Source organism: Lissotriton vulgaris, chromosome 6, assembly GCF_964263255.1.
Source record: "Lissotriton vulgaris chromosome 6, aLisVul1.2, whole genome shotgun sequence".
Lineage (NCBI taxonomy): Eukaryota > Metazoa > Chordata > Amphibia > Caudata > Salamandridae > Lissotriton > Lissotriton vulgaris.
This window is the reverse complement of record NC_141694.1, coordinates 1,456,912,864-1,456,934,228: the sequence shown is the minus strand read 5'-3', so window position 1 is coordinate 1,456,934,228 and position 21,365 is coordinate 1,456,912,864.

The window sequence follows — 21,365 nt, the reverse complement described above, 5'->3', positions numbered from 1 at the left end:
TGCATGCCTGTAATTCCTTTGGGGTTTGCCTGGATTCCCTGCACAGTGTATCTCATTTCAGTGCACTACGTAGAGAACCAGCTTCCTATATCCCGTGTTTGGAGATATTAACAATGCAGGACAGGGGCAATAGGGTTGTAGCACTTCGCTATGAATAGTTTGGTTACCCCATGCCACTACGGGTGGCAAGCTTCATTATCGGATTCTGCCATCCTCTTAGTATGTAGAAATCTCCTTCGGGAGTTCTTAGTGGAGTGATATGTTCATATAACATTTACAGAGTAAGTTGTATATTCAGATGTTAATCAAAATATTTTTAACAGCCCCCCTACTAGAGAGGGAACAAGTATAGATCAAAAGTGCATACATAGTAACCCTGGGCAAAGCACTACGCTACGCTTGCGTAGTTTGTGAAGTTTGCGCTACTTCGCACTAGGCAAATTGCACGTAGCACAGTGAAAACGCGCGTAGTGTAGCACAGCGGTCATTTTTTGCTTGCTCGCGGTCCTCAACGTCAACTTGGCGACCGCGAGCAAGCAAAATGATATCACGGCGAGACTTTTTCCTTGTTCGCGATCAGCAACATCAAGTTGCCGATCGCGAGCATGGAAATTAACCCTCCCGGCAAGATTCTCAACACGGGGAGGTCAGGTTTCTCATAGCGAGTGGTCGCTTAGGTTCGCTTCCGCTAGCGATGAGAAACTACCAATCCGCGTTGAAAAAGCTGCCACTCATGTTAAAATCTACTCGAGCGGCAGAAAACGACAGCTCGCTCTGTGCAAGATGCCGTTTTCAATGATTGCACAGTGCGGACAATCATCCGGCACTGTGCAATCATTGCGAACAACGCACTACGCAGTTCGCGTAGTGCTACGCGTATCTCTCATAGTGCGAAGTGCACTTCGCGTAGCTACGTCTAGCCCTACTTCGCGAACTACACACAGGCTTAAATAGGGGATAGTAAATAGTTGTTCCTGTAACTACTGTGTCATATGCATAATGTTCAAAAAGCAATAGAGCAATGTAATGTCATTGTGTCAACATGTTTCTGTCCACAGTTAAGCCTTAAATTACTCAAGAGCATTTGTCAGGACTGGCCCCACCACTTTCCTAATGCTAATGTGTCCTAGTGTGGAAAAGTCAGTTAAGCAAGAAAAAGATTATTCCTGATACTTTTTGTGCAAAATATTGTCACTAGGCCAGTAATTGTTTTTTAGCTAAACCTTCTAATGAGACACTTATTCGTCGGTTACCATATCACCATGGATACAGCTCCCCAAATCAATTAATCAGACCAAATTACAGACCAAAAGACTTTTCACTATACACAGTAAAAATTTAAAACAGTATCAATCTTATATTTATATAGCTGTACGTTTTCAAATTAGCACTCCTCAACAGAGGTGAAATAGTAGCAAAGGTTCTCGTGTTCTGCATACGTACTTCAACTCTCCTTACAATGCTAAGCAGTGTCATTCAAACCTGCTAAAGAATACAAAGCAAGTAGTTCAAACTTTAAGGGACTCATTTACTATTGGGCAGTAACAGGAAACCGGTCAAAACTTGACAGAATTCTCATTTGTCCTCCTCTCAGTTTCTTGAGGTGAGGAGACTGCTTAGATTCCATTGGTGGAACTTCAGCCAGGTCTGCTGTAAGAAACACCATACCACCAGGCTAGGTGTCAAAGGACAGCCATCTCCAGGGATCAGAAGGCCGCTCTATTTAAGGCGGAGCTCCTGAAACAGATTATTCCTGCCTGGAATATCCATACAAGGCATGGGGTCCAAGGCAAGAAGTAACATCATCCATGTGCTGGGAGGAATCTACCAGCAGAATACAGATATTGTTTTTTGCTTTCCAGAAACAAACCCTGCTTTGGGTTGCTGCTTCTGAAAAACAAAAATGCCACCAGGTCCACCATGAAATTGAATGTTTTCTGCAAAATTCCTCCTTCTGAGTCGATGCAGCACTTTTAAAAAAAAAATCCCCAATATAAGGGCGCAAGGGCCAGATGTACAACTGTTTTTTGTGGTTGCAAACAGGAAAGCAGCCCGTTTGTGACCGCAAAATAGGTCTGCCCTACGTACAAACCCTATTTTGCCACTCATTAGGTATTACCGACTCGCAAAATAGGGTTTGCGACTCGCTATTAGGAAGGGCGTGCTAAGGGCGTCCATTTGTAATAGCGAGTCGCACTTCAATGTACGATTGTTTTTGAGACCGCAATTGCCTTTAAGGAAAACGGGCTGCATTTTTTTAAAAAAACTGCTTTACCACATGGTGGTCAGCTGACCCCAGCAGGCCACTATCCCTGTGAGTGCTGCCCATTTCCAATGGGGTCGAAAATTGCGACCTGCCTCATGAATAATAATGAGACCGGTCATTTGCGACCCATTGGGAATTGCAAACAGTTTCTGAGACACTGCTGTAAATTCCATTTTGCGAGTCACAAAACAAAGCAATTTGCGAGTCGCAAAATGGAAGGGTCGTACATCTGGCCCCAAATTTTTTTAAATATAGTGGTCACATTTTTTGAACATCGTGGGGAGCCTCTGCTGGTCCAGTGGATGCAGGGATCCTGCAGTCCAGCAGCTTGGCAGAAAGCCTGCCGAGGCCTTTATGAGACCTTGACCCCTTTGCTAAAATTGAAACCTTGTGAGTATAGTGTGGCTGTTTTCTATGAAAGGGACACCCTAGACTGGCTATGGACTGCGAGAAATACTTCCACATAGAGTACAAGACTATTAGACCTGGCCTCCTTGGCATGGTTTCTCTTGACTTTTTGCCTTCTGACCTCCTGTTTTGCTGATTTCATTTTTGCTGGCATTAGGATTCTTATATAGCAAGAAAACAACAAGGGCACCCAACGAGTCAGGACAGGACCTCGGGTAACATAGTTTTATCTAACAACAGTGGTCCCATGCATAGATGGGTATCAAATGAGATGAATATAGACACAATGGAACTATATTTATTGGCGTGATTTGTCCAGCCGGACAGTGATCACAAAATTATTTTACTATTAAACAAATTCAACAAGAAAAATATCTTACATTCACAAAGAGTGAGACACAAGCCTGTGCCCTCACGCTTACAAATTGGCAAGATAGAAGGATAGGGAAAGCCAGAGAAGAAATGTTTAGGCAGAAAGTGATCGATTTCTGGGAGATGAAAAAATAACAGAAATTCAGTTACACCATTAATTGCATATCTCATTCGGTATACATTCACATATATGGTGTTACAGTAGGTCGACGGCGTTTCGATTCCTTAACCATAATACACGGAATCATCATCAGGACAAAAGTATTGTGCCTAAGAAGTACATTACACAATAGCCTAAAGAGGAAAGGAAAATGGAATATATCAGCAAGAGAATATTAGAACAAAACATATTGGTGACATCAAGTGAATAAGGTGAGTGAGAACTCCTTACGGGAACAACTAATTACAGCATGCGTGATCTCAGCAGTGGCGGGCCATTTGGAGATACGGCGAGTGTCCAGAGAAGTGGTCTATTGTGGATGTGAATGATTTAAAACAAGGAAGCAGTTGTAACCGCAATAATGATTGCAGGGGGAATTAAAAAACCATTCTATACAAGATTTAGCAGGTTTGTGGAGCGTCAGCATACAGGTGATCACAGTGAGTGCCCCCGAGTGTGAGATCGCAGGTACGGCGAGTGTCTAGGAGAGTGGCCACCCGCTGGCGTGTGCATTATATATTAAGGCAGTGAACCAAGGGGTTCTCATCGTAGTCATATCAATGCATGACTGCCCCGTGAAACCAAAAGTAGGGGTCATGGGGCTACCTGTTAATTTGAGATTGAATGAGCCTGGCTCGCTATGCTGGAGCGGCGGCTGGAGAGGTATAAGTGGGGATAGTTGCGCTGTGAAGGGGAAGGAAAAGACCCGTCAGTACTATCCCACCGGATTTATAAAAAGAAGGGGTCATAGTAATAGACTCACCAGGAAAGTGCCTGGGTAGGGCACTAAGATAGCTCAGTAGGAATGCGAGTGAGTAAAAGGAGGCTCCAGGGCGGGGTTGTCCGCCGGGCGTGCGGGCTTCCGCGTTTGGGAAGTTAGTGTGAGGAGCCTAGAAGAAAAGGGGACGAAAATTACAGAGGTGCCCTGGGGAGGTAAATGACGGGACATGGAAACAGCTAATTAGAGCTGAACTTACCAAAGGAGGTCCAATTAAGAACCTAAGTGGATCACAAGTAACGTTACCCAAATGGGGGAGGATATCAATCAATCAATCAATCACAGGCATTTATATAGCGCACTACTTACCCGGAGGGTCTCCATAACCATCGCCAAAAATAAGGCGCGGGAGAGCGAGGCTGTAAACTGGAAAAGACAGCGTTCAGGATATTGCTCCGGGGTAAGAGTGTCAAAGACATGCCCACGGGAACCAGTACTTACCCAGGGCTTTGCGCATACGGCGGTGTCCCAGTGCAGCAATCCTGCAGTGTCCCAGTGCAGCGGAGAACCAGGTAGTTAAGCTGGGGGGTGGAGGCTGATTGGCGGGTGATCCAGCCTCCAGGAACATCAAAATCAAAAGCGGACTAGCGGCGGCGGACATCTTCAGTGAGGTGGGGTAGGGAATCAGGGAGAGAGTGATAGGAAAGGAAATAGATGAGGGAACCGCGGCGGCCATCTTAAGTGAGTGAGTGAGAATTTCTAAGAAATTGCTAAAGCATGCATTAAAACTGTATAATGCAGAGTGATTAAAACCAGAAATTGTAATAGACACAATTACATGTATTGCAGGAATGTAAAAGCATATGACCCAATTACAGTAGGCTGGTCCAATCCTCCTGTAGATTCAGACCTGTATTTAAACTGTCAGTTCTCAGTATCCATTTCAATTCTTCTTTGTTTAGCATCCTCGATAAATCACCTCCTCTGGGTGGTATCGTAATCTGGCTGATTACAGTCCATTTCATCTCGTTCTCTGAGTGTCCTTTTTCCAAATAATTTGTTCGACGAGTGGAGCATTGGTAGTTTTAGCCCCATGACCCCTACTTTTGGTTTCACGGGGCAGTCATGCATTGATATGACTACGATGAGAACCCCTTGGTTCACTGCCTTAAAATATAATGCACACGCCAGCGGGTGGCCACTCTCCTAGACACTCGCCGTACCTGCGATCTCACACTCGGGGGCACTCACCGTGATCACCTGTATGCTGACGCTCCACAAACCTGCTAAATCTTGTATACAATGGTTTTTTTAATTCCCCCTGCAATCATTATTGCGGTTACAACTGCTTCCTTGTTTTAAATCATTCACATCCACGATAGGCCACTTCTCTGGACACTCGCCGTATCTCCAAATGGCCCGCCACTGCTGAGATCACACATGCTGTAATTAGTTGTTCCCTTAAGGAGTTCTCACTCACCTTATTCACTTGATGTCACCAATATGTTTTGTTCTGATATTCTCTTGCTGATATATTCCATTTTCCTTTCCTCTTTAGGCTATTGTGTAATGTACTTCTTAGGCACAATACTTTTGTCCTGATGATGATTCCGTGTATTATGGTTAAGGAATCAAAACGCCGTCGACCTACTGTAACACCATATATGTGAATGTATACCGAATGAGATATGCAATTAATGGTGTAACTGAATTTCTGTTATTTTTTCATCTCCCAGAAATCGATCACTTTCTGCCTAAACATTTCTTCTCTGCCTTTCCCTATCCTTCTATCTTGCCAGTTTGTAAGCGTGAGGGCACAGGCTTGTGTCTCACTCTTTGTGAATGTAAGATATTTTTCTTGTTGAATTTGTTTAATAGTAAAAGAATTTTGTGATCACTGTCCGGCTGGACAAATTAGGATTCTTGGCACTTTACTACTGCTAATAAGTGCTAAAGCGCATGTGCTCTGAACTCTAAACATGGTAACATTGGTTTATTCCCAATTGCATACTTACCTTACTTTAGGCCCCTAGTAAAGTGCACTATAAGTGTCCAGGGCCTGCAAATTAAATGTTACTAGTGGGCCTGCAGCACTGATTGTGACACCGACTTCAGTGTCCCCTTAAAAAAAAATCTCAGGGCTGTCACTGCAGAACCTGTGTGTACAGTTATAAACTGCCATTTTGTCCTTGTCAAGCTAACTTACCTGCCAGGCCAGAACCTTCCTTTTTATTATATATAAGACACCCCTAAGGTAGGCCCTAGCCAGCCCTAAAAGCAGGGTGCAGTGTATTTAAAAGGTAGGACAAGGCAAGGCCTATCCCTCCAATAGGTTATCATTGGGATTACTTTGCTACATTCTATAAGTGTAATTTCCAATTGGGAAAATATATACTTTTGAAGTTTGTTGTCCCTGGACTCACAATTTAAAATACAATCTTATGTTGAACTTGGATTTTAAGTTGCAAGCCTAAAAATGCCACTTTTAGAAAGTAATATCAAAGTGATATTGATATACTTATGCACAAGTGCCATGAAGAGGGTTAGAGTGATGTCAAAAGGAGAACATACCTCATACACCTTACTTTTTGTATTTCACAATCAAGTTTATATAGTTCTTGAAAGAAATCAAGATATGTACAAGGAAATAATATCACAGTTGTGGGTAGTGTCCCAAGTAAGAAAAAGGGAACCTAAAATATTGGTGACATGTTTGTGACATATGTACAAGGTTTACAATTAATCATAGAGTCGACCATTTGTAAGTATACAAAATGTACACCGCATTTTGTATACAATGATAAACACTGGCTTAATGGTTCGCTTCTGTTATCTGCCGACGATGTTTCGACCCTTTGTTCAATGTTGGGACTCTTCAGGACCTAGAAATGTAGGGACATCTGAAGGGTGGTTTGCCCAGCCGTGTAGTAGATGTGTGCCACAAGTGAGTATAGGAAAGAGACACTGAAGGAGAAGATTCTCACAATGGTCCTAGTCAGGTGCCCTTGTGAGGTTAGAGTAGAAGGTAGAGTAGGGCTGGCAGCCTGTGGTGTAGCATGACATGAGGATTTCATGTGTTGAAACCTGATTCTAACAGCACAACAGTGCATGCGTTCCTTGTACGATCTCCATTTGCTATGAATGATGTGCACACAGGAGGGGCATCCGCTCTGTCCTGTGGGTTATGGATAACTTCCTACGTTTAAGGCTGCATTAGCATTACTTGTTAAAAATGGGTGGATGAATGCCGGAGGTGTAGTCACTCCCTGTTGGGGTTAGAAGGTGCCACCGACCGAGTCAATCAGTCATTTAAGCGGTGGACCGCTAAAGTATGTTGAAAGGAGATCAGCCCTGCCTGCTGATGCAGCGTGTGGGAGCAGGACAGTGTGTGTCTGTTTGCTTATCTGACCCACGCTCCATAGAGGGCAGCCTGAACTTTTGTATTTACCCCGGACAAACAAGACCAGATGTCCCAGTTTGCCACTTTATGCTTTTAATCACTATATTGCAGTTCAATCTTTTAAAAATCATATCTCACTTCTACTTATTGGATTTTTGTCGTTTTGGTCTTGATTTACTGATAAAACTTTTCTTTATTGTTCTAAACTGATGTGGAGGCTTTTGTGGTGTTTTCACTGGTACTGTAATTAAAGTCTTGCATAAATACTTTACACATTTCCTCTTAAATTAAGCCTGACTGCTCTGTGCCGGTGTACAAGAGGTTGAGCACAAGATTTAGGTTGTGTTTCTGATTTATCCTGATTAGGATTGTGGTCCCTATTTGGACAGTGTGCACACCTCTGCCAACAAGAGACCCGATTTCTAACATTGGTGATCTGCGGTGAGGGTCGGACAGTGTTTGTGCAGTGCCTTACATTAATTTTGTGTGCACTACCATCCACATCTAGACCAATTTGAATGGATTGTCTCTGATTCTCATTGGCGTTTTTACATACTCTCTTTAATTGGCATTTTATATTTTTTCTATTCTCCCTGATAGGGATTTTTGCTTTTTCCTAAGATCATGTCTCTGATTGGAGGTCCCATAGCTGCAACTTTAAACAAGGATTTTGAATTGGCCAAGCTAGAGAAATACACTGTGAGCTAACTCAGGGATTTGTGCAAGGGGTTTAAGGTTTCCACCAAGGAATTCACCAAAAAGGTGGAGTTGCAAAAGGCATTGAGGGCCTCAATGAAATCTAGGGATGCAGCACAGGAGACCACAGAGGGTGTGGATGAGGAGATAGAAGATGAGGAGGAGCTGGACCAGGATTTAGAATTGAATCTAGGGTTCCCTATTGGTACTTTGAGCCAACAGCCTTGAAGGAGAGATGGTTCCCCCAGGGCAGGGAGTGTGTCCTTTAAAGGCCTGTTCCCAGAGGAGCTGGAGGACATGAAGGAGGAGAGGAAACTAAAGTTGCAACTTGCCAAACTAAAGCTAGAGGCAGTGCAAAAGAAACAGGCCTTAGAAGAGAAAAGGCTGACCGTGAAGATGGTCAGAAAAGATTGGCTATGGATGAAAAGAAAATGATGTTAGCTCAGGAGTTGAACGTGAGAGAGCTGGAATTGAAATCCAGGAGGGCTGAGTCGAGCCAAGATGGTGGCAGAATTTTTTCGGTGCCAGCTGATAGGAGGCTCCACCTACCCAAGGGACATATGCCTGGCTTTGTGGTGGTTTCTTTTTTTTCACAAACAACAGTGGTCCCATGCATATAGAATACTTAAGCAGAATAAATATAGCCACAGTCGGTTCTATATTCAATTTAACATGTCCAGCCGGACAGAGGTCTCAATCTTTACTTTTTAAAAAACATTTTACACAGAAAAATCATTCCTTCTGCATTTCACCGTAGTGGGGACCAAGCACATACAGATCAGTACAGTGAGCAAAGCAACAAACATTACAGGGCTTTTTAGGCAAAAGAAGCAGTATTCTGTAATATAGCAATAACACAGAAATCTCGGAAAAACACTTTCACATATATACAATACATGACATTTTTATGTATAAAGTGTTTAAAAGGGTCGATGGCGTTTCTGTCCCACTTTTTAAATCATGGGGACCATCATCAGGACATTAATAACATGCCTAAAGATAGATTGCCTCTATTGCCGAGGAAGGATCCTAGAAGGCTTCAGGTTAAGCCGAATGTTTGCCTCGTTTAGGTCAAGTAATTAAACCAGCCCACAATCGGGTGTAATTCTAGACCGCGAAGGATCGCAGATCGAGGCGCAGAGAGTAGGAAGTACCGGGTCAGTCGGTAGTGGCTTCCTGTACAATACATTCCTGGCTTTGTGGTGGGAGATGACATCGACAGATGGTTTGAGGCCTATGAAATTGCTTTACAGATGCACAAGGTCCCTAAGGAGGATTAGGGAGCTAGTCTGTGAAGGCATATCCATAGTGAGGGGGACACTCTACTGGCCCTAAAAGGGAGTGACAGGATGAGGTATATCCCCATGAAGGAGGTCCTAATCGAGAAGTTTGGTTTTACTCCAGAGAAGAACAGACAGACGTTCAGGGACAGTCAGAAGCTATCCCAAAAGACCTGGGTGGATTGCATAGATTCCTTTTGAGAGGCAGTGGATGGTTGGGTCACAGCAGCAAGGTAAGAAATTACCAGGGGCTCTATAATTGGTTTACAAAAGAGCAAATGTTCAGTCTTTGTTTTTCAGATATGCACCAATATCTTGTTGACAGTAAGCTCTCTGACCACAGGGAGCTTCCTAAGTAGGCGGATCGCCGGGTCAGCAACAGGGTCCACAGGAAGGTATCTGGGGGGGGATTACCACAAGGGTGGGCAGGGTCTCACCAGAAGGAGAAGGAGGGACAAACACAAAAGTTCTCTAAAGTGCCCCAAACTAGTTCCCAGGATAAGGATTTCCCTGCCCCTCCTGAGAAGAAAACAAAGTGGTTATCCTGGTGCCCAGGGTGATAGAGAGATGATGCAGAGAACCCACATACCTGACAATACTAGGAAGTACAGTCAGTGGGACATCATCAATGGGTAGAGGGTGGAGGTGCTGAGAGACACAGGAGCCAGCATGACAACCGCCAGGTGTTATCTGGCGTCTTCAGAGCACATAGTCCCTAATGTGTTTAACCAAGTTGCTGCTGACAACCATGTGACCCACTACCCGGTACCTCTGGTTCACTTTGAATGGGGGTGGGGGTAGGGGTCTCAGGTTCATTGAGGGTAGCTGTGAGTCCATCCATGCTTGTGGATTGTCTGATTGGAAATGACCTAGAGCATACCATCTGGAGGGAGGTGGAGCTCAGATCACACTTGGAGATGATGGGGTTGCCTGAGAGGGTGTGACTGACCACGTAGTCCTTGGGAGCTCAAGACAGTAGTCAGAAGGACCTGGAGCCTGCAACAAAGGACCAGTTACCTCCCGAAAAAAAGGAAGAGCAAGGGGCACAGGAAACCCACTCCTGAGACTCCCATGGTCCGGGAGGAGGCTGACCCTGAGGGGGATGCCCATTTACCTACAGGGGAGGATGTAACTGTGCTGGGGGACATGCCTGAGCTAACCAACTGGAAACAGGAAGGGGGTCTTTCCTGGGAGGCATCCTGCAAGACTCAGAAGAAATTCCCTACTCGTGTGGGTCTTCAGCAGCAGGCTAAGGCCCAGGCAACTGGTGGTGCCTCTGGCAAGCACCTGATTTACTGGCTGAATTGTCTCATGTTTAGTGAGGCTAAGACTCCTGAGCCTGGTGCAGCACATGTGTTGGTGGTAGATAAGCATGGGCGAATTTTGCGAATCTGGCGTTCGCGAATTTGCGTATTTGCGAACTCGCAATCCGCAAAATCCGCGAATTCCCACGAATTTGCAGATTTTTTTGTTTTTAGAGTGTTCGCAAGGGTTTCTGCCAGTTCGCGAGGATTTTGTACCAGTTCGCAATTGCGAACTTACTTGTCGGCACGCAACGGTTGCGGCTGTGTTGTTTCTACGTCTGGTTCATCATCACAAATTCACAGCACCCTCTGTTTCAACACTGCCACCCTCTGTTTCACCCATGCCACTCTCTGGTACATCAAGGCCACCCTCTGGTTCATCATCATCACTGTAGATTATGGGGGGAAAAAGCAAGCACACCTGCCCTGCTTCAACTGACATGAATTAATTTGGGGTTGATTTAATAATGTGTCACTGTTTTAAAATTCCAGTCTGGCACCTGCTTCCTTATCTGTAATTTGCTTTCTGTTGCAGTGCAATTTTTTTTCCCAGGACCTTTGTGGCCTACTTGTAGCTATTCTATGACCCCTCTGTGAGGGTCAGAGCAGGGTCATACAATTGTTGCAACTAGCAACTGAACTCTGGAGGGGCCCCAGTCAGGAAGCACTACAGGGAATGGTTACTAATGATGAATTTGAACTTTTGCACCTGCTGAGTGCTTTCAGTTTAGCAAAACTCATTTTTCTGCAGAACAGCAAATGTAATGCCCCAAACAAACTTACTTGTGAAAGTTGATTTCTAATCCAAAAGTGATCCAAAGAAAGTCAAAAGGCCTCAAATCCAAAAAAGGGCAGGCAAATGTCAACCTGAGGAGTTATTCTGATAAAAATCATCATTTTCAGAAGGTCTATGCTGCTTGCTAGTGGATTTCTTGTGCAGAATTGCAAATTTTGTAATTTCGCGAGTGCGAGATTGTTGCTGCCCGCCGCACCTACATGTTCGCTATTGCGAACTTACGCTGCACGCCACAAAATTGTATCACCAAGAAAAAAAAATCCGCTGCGTGCGAATTTGCGGATTTTCGGTAAATTCCCGAGCGTTCGTGGATCGCGAATTTACCGAAAATCCGCAAAATCCGCGAGCGGAACGGATTTTCCGCCCATGCTTAGTGGTAGACCAGCGCTTCAGAACCTTCCTACTGGCTCTTCCTCATGATGTGAAACTGGCAGGTCATTTGGGGTGAGAAAAGACCTTTCACAGGCTTGTCACACACTTTTATTGGTCTCAAATGAGGAAGGCCTCAGATGCGTTCTGTAGGTCCTGTCCTGCCTATCAGGAAATTGGCAAGTCAGGGGCAAAGTGCAAGGCCACTCTGCAACCTTTTCCTGTTGTTAGCACAATTTGTGAGAGGGTGGGTATCAAAATTGTTGGGCCTCTGGACCCCAAGATAGCCATGGGTAACAGATTATTTCTGGTCATGATGGACCACGCCACCTGAAAGCTATCCCTCTGGTGGCAGTGACTGCACCTGTTGTGGCTAGGATACTGATGGAGATCTTTACCCAATAGGTTTCTCCAATGAGGTGGTATCTGACTGGGGTAGCAATTTCATAATGATTACATGAAGGCCATTTGGAAGGAGTGTGGGGTAACCTACAAGTTCACCACTCCTTACCACCCTCAAACCATTGGGTTGGTTGAAAGGTTCATTTGCACCCTCAATAGCATAATTATTGGTCTACCTGAACCCATGAGGCATAAGTGGGATGTCCTCCTGTCATGCCTACAGGGAGATACCCCAGAAGGGGTTAGCTTCAGCCCTTTTGAACATTTGTATGGGCACCCTGCAAGAGGACCTCTCAGTTTGCTTAAGGAAGGATGGGAGCAAGCTCCCAAGAAGCTACCCCAGGATGTAGTGAGCTATTTGCTGACATTCAGCAATCTGACTGTCCGCTTCTGGAAACTCACACAGGAAAATCTGGAAGCTAGCTAGGAGGACATGAGTTTCAGCATAGTAAAGAAAGTGTTGGTAATGGAGTCAGTGGAGCCCTTGCCCTGCAAGATCGCTGGTCTGGGCCATATGAGGTGAAGGAGCGCAACAGTGATGTCACCTACCTGGTGGACCTCAAGACTCCCAGGAACCCTATGAGGGTCCTGCATATTAATCGCCTTATGCCCCACTTCAAGAGTTCTGAGAGTACCATGCTCCTAGTCACAGATGATGGGGTGGAAGAGGAGAGTGAACCTTTCCCAACCTCCTATCTTTCAAGGAGCAGGATGTGTCGGTGGAGGGTATCAGCCTCTCCGCTACAGTTACCCTAGATCAACAGCGTGACTTCCGCCAGTTTTTGGGCAGTGCCCTCTTTGTTCTCCCTCACCCCAGGACTCACTACATGCTGTAATCATGATTTTGTTACTGAGGACAGAACACCTGTGAAGAACAAAATGAACAGGCTGTCTGATTAGGTGAGAGCTAGCATCAAGGAGTAGGCCTGGGCAGTAAACTTCGCTCTGTTTGTGAAGTTTTCTGCACTCCGCGGAGGTCGCAGAGTGCAGAAAACTCTGCTTTGCGATGTACAGCAGAGTTTTTCCTCCGCTCGCGATCACAAGCGATGAGTCCACGAACGGTAAGTTTGCTAGCACGACGAGGTGCTGCTCGGGTTGAATTTTTGTAGGAATACCAGCACAAACGCAGTTTGCACTGCACTCCGCCACTCGCGGAACTTCACTGAGTTTTTTTTAACTTCGCAGAGTTTCGCGTAGGTCTAGGAGACACTGCTGCCTGACTGCCCCAAACGCAGCTCCTAGACCTTTGTAGTGAATCAGCACGTTATTCCCCCACATTCCACAGGCTCACGAGGCATTGGAAGAGAATTATTACAGTCGAATATAGCGACTCAACCAGTAGGTACATAACATGTCCTGCACATATATTTCACTTTTGTAAAAATACTTCATGTTTTAAATAGAAACACGTGAGTAAGGTGGGGATTTGTGTACCCTGTCCTGAAGAAGGAGCCCAGTCTCCGAAACATGTCGACACACACACAAAGGAGTTAGTGGACATAGCCTTGCACTTCAAACCTCCGTTTACTGCACGTTTTTAATAGTGCCAGCTCGAGGGCAGATTAAAATTCTTTGTTACCCCACGAGCCAGGCCCTTTTTAAACTTCACTCGCCGTTTATAACCTCACCACTCACATAAGATACCTTCACATACACCACACATAGTCTTGATTAAGTGCTCCCGCGTAGTCGCAGGTCGTAGCACGCCGCATCCCGTAGAGGGGTGCGAAGACCCCAATGATGAAGCATGACACCAAGGGTCCTTTTGGTGTGTGAGGGGTATTTTAAAACATATTGATAGCATTGCCCGAGGGAGATAAAGAGAAGTATGCGTTCTCTGCACTACAAGTGCACTTCCAAATCTGGGTCATGACTTCTGGTTTAAATAACACCCAGATCACTGACAGATCACAGGCCCCTCAGATGTTTAATGCAGAAGAGAGGTGAGGATCCCAAACTGGTGAGGTGGTCCATTTTCCTACAGGGAATGGTCTTTACAGTAGAACACCGTCATGGAACAGACGACACCAATGCTGATGGCCTCTCCAGGTTCTTCCACCTTAGTGAAGAGAACTCCTGAGGGGTTGGGTAGCTCTCCCCACCTTCATCTGTGAGGGGGGGGGCACGTGTTAGACGACATGGCATTCTTGGTGTGGTTTCCCATGACTTTTTGCCTGTCTGACCTCCTGTTTTGCTGACTTAATTTCTGCTGGCTTTAGGACTCTCAGCAATTTACCACTGCTGACCAGTGCTAAAGTGTATGTGCTCTGTACTCTAAACATAGTAACATTGGATTATACCCAATTGACATATTTAATTTACTTACAAGTCACTAGTAAAGTGCACTATATATGCCCGGGCCTGTAAATTAAATGTAACTAGTGAGCCTGGAGCACTGATTGTGCCACTCATTCCAGTAGCCCTTCAAACATCTCTAAGGCCTGCCATTGCAGAGCCTGTGTGTGCAGCTTTAAACTGCCATTTCTACCTGGCAAGGTAACCTACTGGCCAGGCCCAAACCTTCCTTTCTATTACACATAAGGCATCCCTCAGGTAGGTTGTAGACAGTTCTGAAGGCAGGGTGCAGTGTATTTAAAAAGTAGGATGTGTACTTTTCAGTTTTACATGCCCTGGCAGTGAAATACTCTTACATTCGTTTTCAATACTGCAAAGCCTATCACTCCCATAGGTTAACATTGGGATTTCCTTGTTACATTTTTAAGTGCAAGTTCCAATTGGGAAAAGATGGACTTTTGAAGTTTGGTGTCCCTGGACTCACAATTTAAAATTACAACTTATGGAGAAGTTGGATTTAAAGTTGCAAGCCTGAAAATACCACATTTAAAAAGTGAAAGACACACAATTGATGGGCGGAATGCAGAACAAATCAAAACATTCACCCCCAGTCAAAGGATCTGGGTTAAATCCATCATTCTTTTTCTCACCATGCCACCCCAGTGTAGACCTGGCCATATGCAAATCAATCTTGACCGTGTGCCTCATGGGAACAGTCCAGCCCGAACTGCCAAGCCAGGTCCTCCTTGGACGGGAAACAAGCATCATGGGACTGGTTTCGGGGTATCACCCCTCTTCAGCCAGGATAGCTTGATTCCAGTGGCACAGTGAGCCTAGGACCCGCGTCTGGGCATACCTGGCGCACTTAGGACGAGAAAGCAAAAGACACACAATTGATGGGCATTTTCTTACTTAAACCCTTCTGTGCCTCTGCCGGTCTCTGAATACACGTCTGGGGTGGGTGACAGCAGGACATTGTGCATTCCCTCTAGACAGTCACACACAAAAGTGAGCTGAGGTGGGTCTGTTGGGCCTTTAACATCCTGATGGATCATTCTGGGCATGATGTTAGGGAGGAGCTGACACTTGCACCAGAATTGAGCTTTGCCTGTACCCACACAAAGAGCTACACACCTCCCATTAGTTAGTCTGGAGCCAGGGCAGGGAAGAAAGGGGCTGTGTGAAGGCAGGGTGCAGTGTATTTAAAAAGTAGGATGTGTACTTTTCAGTTTTAAATGCTGTGGCAATAAAATACTCTTACATTCATGTTCACTACTGCAAAGCCTATCACTCCCATAGGTTGACATCGGGATTTCCTTGTTACATTTTTAAGTGCAAGTTCCAATTGTGAAAAGATAGACTTTTGAAGTTTGGTGTCCCTGGACTCACAATTTAAAATCACAACTTATGGTGAAGTTGGATTTAAAATTGCAAGGCGAAAATGCTACATTTAAAAAGTGAAAGACACACAATTGATGGACGAAATGCAGAACAAATCAAAACATTCACCCCCAGTCAAGAGATCTGGGTTAAATCCATCATTCATTTGCTCACCATGCCACCCCAGTGTAGACCTGGCCATATGCAAATCAATCTTGACCCTGTGCCTCATGGGAACAGTCCAGCCTGAACTGCCAAGCCAGGTCCTCTCTGGACGGGAAACAGGCATCATGGGACCGGTTTTGGGGTATCACCCCTCTTCAGCCAGGATAGCTTGATTCCAGTGGCACAGTGAGCCCAGGACCCGCGTCTGGGCATACCTGGCGCACTTAGGACGAGAAAGCAAAAGACACACAATTGATGGGCATTTTCTTACTTAAACCATTCTGTGCCTCTGCCGGTCTCTGAATACACGTCTGGGGTGGGTGACAGCAGGACATTGTGCATTCCCTCTAGACAGTCACACACAAAGGGAGCTGAGGTGGGTCTGATGGGCCTTTAACATCCTGATGGGTCATTCTGGGCATGATTTTAGGGAGGAGCTGACACTTGCACCAGAATTTAGCTGTGCCTGTACCCACACAAAGAGCTGCACACCTCCCATTAGTTAGTCTGGAGCCCGGGCAGGGAAGAAAGGGGCTGTGTGCACTTCAAAGGCCTCTCTTTGAAGTCTCCCCCACTTCAAAGGCTCAAATGGGTATATGAACTGGACCTCTGATAACATGACTTCAGTACAGCTCTGGATCTGAGGATATTCTGCCAGGAAAAAGTACTGATTTGCTACCAGGAGGGACTGCCACTCTGCTGAACTGATGTACTGTGTTGGCCTGCTGCCTGCTACCTCTTGCCTGGGAGTAAGAAGGACTAAACCTCCATCTCTACATTCTCCAAGAAACTACGTGACTTCAGGAGCTAAATAGCTTGCCTCCATCCGACGGGCCTTCAAAGACTTCCTTCGACTCTGCTTCAACTGTTGGAATCTGCCAACTGTGAGCCCTGCCTGGTCACGAGGTGCCAATCCAGTCCTGAGCCTTGAAAGTTAGTTCAGTAAATAGCAACAGGAGTATAACCCGTAGACCAAGTTGAAATCTGGGTGAGTAAGTAAAAGCTAACAACAATATCTCAACTGGATTCAATGAGGAAGACAAATACATTAGCATGTACACGACATCGCAATGTCGTGTAAATACTTATGTATTTGCCTTCCTCATTGAATCCATTTGAGATATTGTTGTTAGCTTTTACTTGAAAGTTAGTTCTGCAGCTGTTTCTCTTCAAACCCACGCATCATCGACTTTGTGCCAGTCGTAACCGATGCATCTCCTTCGACGTTGACGCAGCGGTGCATTGAGGACTTCACTGTTTGGCTGGACAATGACATGGAACTTGACTGTGAGGCTTGACAACGACACAGCAACTTCATCGTAAGGGGTTCTACAAGGACACTGGACCCAACTGCGAGGCTCGATGACGACTCATCGCCTTCAAAGTAAGGAGTTTGATGTGGACACAGGACCCCCATGCGAGGCACGATGATGACGCATCGCGTTCAGCACAAAACGGATCGACGATGACGCAGGACCCTTCAGCGAGTCCCGACGACAATGCATCACCCGACTGTGTGACTCAGAACTGACACATCGCACACTCGCCATCCTCCTAATAGATACTGTTTTAAGCTGGCCTGTATGGCTCCTGTATCTGACCTGCCCTCCATCACTGATGGCCTGAAATTGTGAATTTACTCCAGTGATGTGCAATCAGATGTCCCCGCTTAGTACTTTATCCTTTTAAGCACTATATTGCAGGATTTAAAAATTCATATCTAAAGTTAAACATATTGGATTTTTGTGGTTTTAGTCTTGTATTACTCATAAAACTATTTTATTTTTCTAAACTGGTGTGGAGACTTTTTGTGGTACTTTCACTGTGTTACTGTAATTAAAGTGTTGCACAAATACTTCATACATTGCCTCTTAAGTGAAGCCTCACTGCTCTGTGCCAATCTACCAGAGACTGAGCACAGGCTAATTTAGGTTGTGTATCTGACTTACCATCACTAAAATTGGGGTCTCTACTTGGACTTGGTGCAAATCTCTGCAACTAGAGACCCCATTTCTAACAAAGACAAGCTAAATATTTTTGGATTCTAGCCAGCAATTTAATTGTGCAGGGCTGTGGGACGTTCTAACAAGGCACTGAGCCGCTAATTTCCTCACTGCCTGTGATGAATATTCACATTGGGTCTGATGAGCCATATATTGTCTCAGTGGTCAAATACGTTCTTTGCTGGGTTCTCTGTGTAATTCCACAGTCATAGGCTGGTGCGTTCACTCAGTCGTATGTCCCAGGCAGCCGCGGCCGGCAGAAGGAGTACCGTCAGGGCGGTGATGTGGGGAGGGGGATGGGCAGGGTGAGGGGTAGCAATGTATGGATTACGGAGTTTTACAGGTAAGTAAACATTTACATTAATAAAACAAATTTCGTTGCGCGCACTGCATCGCATTTGGGGATGCAGTGCACTCAACGAAATTAGTTTTATTTATTTAAATGTTTAATTACCTATAAAATTCCGTATTCCATACATTACTACCCCCCACCATGCCCCTCCCCCTCCCCACGTCACCGCCCTGCAGGTACTCCTACTGCAGGCCACAGCTGGTCCCAGGTAAATAGAATAGCAAATCATAGGTTTAGAACTTCATACAAGATACAAATATGTTAAGACATCCTTAAGGAAAGTTATATTGCATGATCCTGGGAAACCTTTTATACACACCTGGGTAGAGAAAAACAACTATCTGTGCATTAGCTCGAGCGCTCAGTTCTGTATTAAACCCGCTCACCTCTGACTCACACAGGATATCAGGAGCAGAGTATGGCTGGCGCGCCCATGCCTGCTTTGAGCTTGTTATGGTGTAGCAAAGGTTCAGATATTATTACGGATGAATCACAACGTGAATTGAATGTGTTAAGCAGACCGAACCCCACACAAAAGAACCAATGTTTTATTTGGCTTAGACAAATTCCTTCAAAGCCCAAAGTAATTAATGTTATTTGCTGGGGCTTGCAAGGACTTTGAGGTTTTACAGTAAATCAAATGTGCATTGAGGTATACAACTAAAATGAGTAAAGAACAGTAAAAGAGAAGCAAGGTTTTTGAAAGTAGAAAACTGTAAAACCAGAATGTTTTCCAAATGTCATGACGTTGTCACCATAAAGAAGTGAGACCGACTTTCAGGACATAAAAACTATTTTCTGTCTGGGGTTTAGTGCAATGCAAGAGTCAAAGAGACCACAACTTCAGATGTCTAAGTGACTATGGGTTTGGCGAGGGGGAGCACACCCAACTGTGACCAGTAACAGCATTCTGGATGGCTCCACCACCTATACCCATCTTCCATCTGCATCAGCCACTTAGCCCCACGGACATTTCTGAAGCTATTGAGAGAAGAAAAGGGTTCACATCAGGTAAAAGGCGCTTGCATTCAGAAGGCGTGATTCCCCAAGAATATGTTCAGAGATTAACACCAGAGCTTGAACGTACTTTTACACTTGATTTTCAATTCACAAATATTTCCATTAGTACGCCTGGAAAGCAAAGGCAGGTGTCAGTTTTCTAGTGTGCTCCTAGGAAGATCATGTGACTGTTTTTTACATCTTGCAATTTTCAAATGCACCTCAGTACATAGTGCACAATGACGCGCTGTGTGAAGGCGGCCCAGTGTGCAAATTCACAGTTCTGTTCTTTTCCAAAGAAGAAACGCTTGCCCCTACACCCCTACCATGTTTTGGGGTGATCAGCCTCTTTCTTACCATTGAAGGGGTATTACTCCAGCACTTTGCTGGAACAATACTCTAACCATTTACAGTGTAGAAAAGACTCAGTTAGGAATGCGTGAATGGCCGCAATCTCACAAGGGTCTGTCTATTTACAAAGTTGCAAGGCTACAAGTTGCTACAAGTTACTGCTGCAAAATGCTAAGCCTTTGTGGTGGAAAATTGCGTAGTAGTAAAACAATTTAGACGAGACAAGTATCCTTTTGTGGCTAGCAGGCAGGTATAAATGATGTAATTTACATCAATAAACGTAGGTATATGGTCATAAATGGCTTTGTTATTAACGTATTTACATTACAAATTATGATAAACAATGCACTATGGTTACATTGAGATGCACAAAAGCATTTGTTAGCTAATCATATAGCTCCATGGGTTGAACCTAGTTTGCTAGAAACCGTGTCTACAGTCGGTGACAATTTTGAATTCCAACAGGCTGACTCAAACATCCATCCTTCCATGGTCAATGAATTGAGCATCGTTGTACTGGCTTCGATTAAAAAAAAAAGGACTACCAAAAATACCGATAGACTGTTTGGAACATACATTTTTGAAGGTATGAGAACAACTGTACTACAATGAGCGCGCGACCACACTGGATTCAAATGCTGCAAAGGCCCAATTACAAAAAAACTGTTTTAAGTGAGTTACTAGACACCCGTACTATATGGACTGTGTGGCCCTGGTATGTACACTATGTTCCTTGATTACCATGGCCCTGTAATAATAATTCATCATCAATCTACAGGAAACAAAAAGGAGATTTATATCCAGGGGATACCAGGAAAACGTTTTAAAGAGAGCAGAAGAAAGAACAAAGTGTTCAAATAGAGTTGAATTATTGAACAAAACCAAACACAAAGAAAGAGAAAAAAGATAATGAAACTATCAGACTGATAATCTCTGATAACGAGAAAAAAACACCATAAGAAGGATAATGACAAAACATTGCCTCCTACTGATGACTGATCGGGATCTTAAAGACAAGATTGGCATGTTTCCAAGGAAAAAATACGTAAAGGCTCCCTCCTTATCCAGAATACTGACTAGTAGTAATTTTCTTCAAAAAACACATACAAGAGAACTGAACATGGTTTAAATTGGAAAAAGTGTCCATAATGCACAGAGGGCAAGCATGGGGTATCAACAAAGGAGTACCATATAAAAGGTAAGAAGTACTGAAGCCTGAAAACATTACTTGTAAAAGTACATTTGCAATTTACATCCTTACACGCCCATGTAACCTTTTCTATGCTGGCATCACGTTCTTCCAATTACAAAAATGGGTACTGGGACATCTCCATGCTGTAAGGCACAAGGACACAAATTATCTCATAGCAATACACTATAATATTTAACATGGAGGAGATGAATCGTCATTACAATATTGAGGGGATAACCTTGTGGATAAACCAGGAGGTGATAGGATACGCAAGCTTAGACAACTTGAATCTAAGTACAGTATCACATATAAAAAAGAAATTACCACACAGTTACAACCAGATTGAAGAGCTGTTTAGAGAGTGTTGAGATTAACATGAACATATGCTGAATTTACAGAATTGACAGTCAATTGCCCTTAACTGCTTAGTGACACGTGTAGAATTAGAACTTAATTC